The sequence below is a fragment of the Mandrillus leucophaeus genome, unplaced genomic scaffold (assembly GCF_000951045.1).
Source record: "Mandrillus leucophaeus isolate KB7577 unplaced genomic scaffold, Mleu.le_1.0 Scaffold662, whole genome shotgun sequence".
Lineage (NCBI taxonomy): Eukaryota > Metazoa > Chordata > Mammalia > Primates > Cercopithecidae > Mandrillus > Mandrillus leucophaeus.
In genome coordinates, this window is record NW_012107164.1 from 724,008 (window position 1) to 724,493 (window position 486).

The following is a 486-nucleotide window of genomic DNA, read 5'->3' on the forward strand; positions in this document are numbered from 1 at the left end:
TTTTTTTTTTTAGCTTTCCATTTGCTTGGTAGATCTTCCTCCATACTTTTATTTTGAGGCTATGTGTGTCTCTGCAGTGAGATGGGTCTCCTGAATACAGCACACTGATGACTCTTTACTCTTCATCCAATTTGCCAGTCTGTGTCTTTTAATTGGGGCATTTAGGCTATTTACATTTAAGGTTAATATTGTTATGGGTGAATTTGATCCTGTCATTATGATGTTAGCTGGTTATTTTGCCCGTTAGTTGATGCAGTTTCTTTCTAGCATCAATGGTCTTTACAATTTGGAATGTTTTTGCAGTGGCTGGTACTGGTTGTTCCTTTCCATGTTTAGTTCTTCCTTTAGTAGCTCTTGTAAGGGAGGTGTGGTGGTGACAAAATCTCTCACGATCTGCTCATCTGTAAAGGATTTTATTTCTCCTTCACTTACGAAGCTCAGTTTGGCTGGATATAAAATCTTGGGTTGAAAATTCTTTTCTTGGCC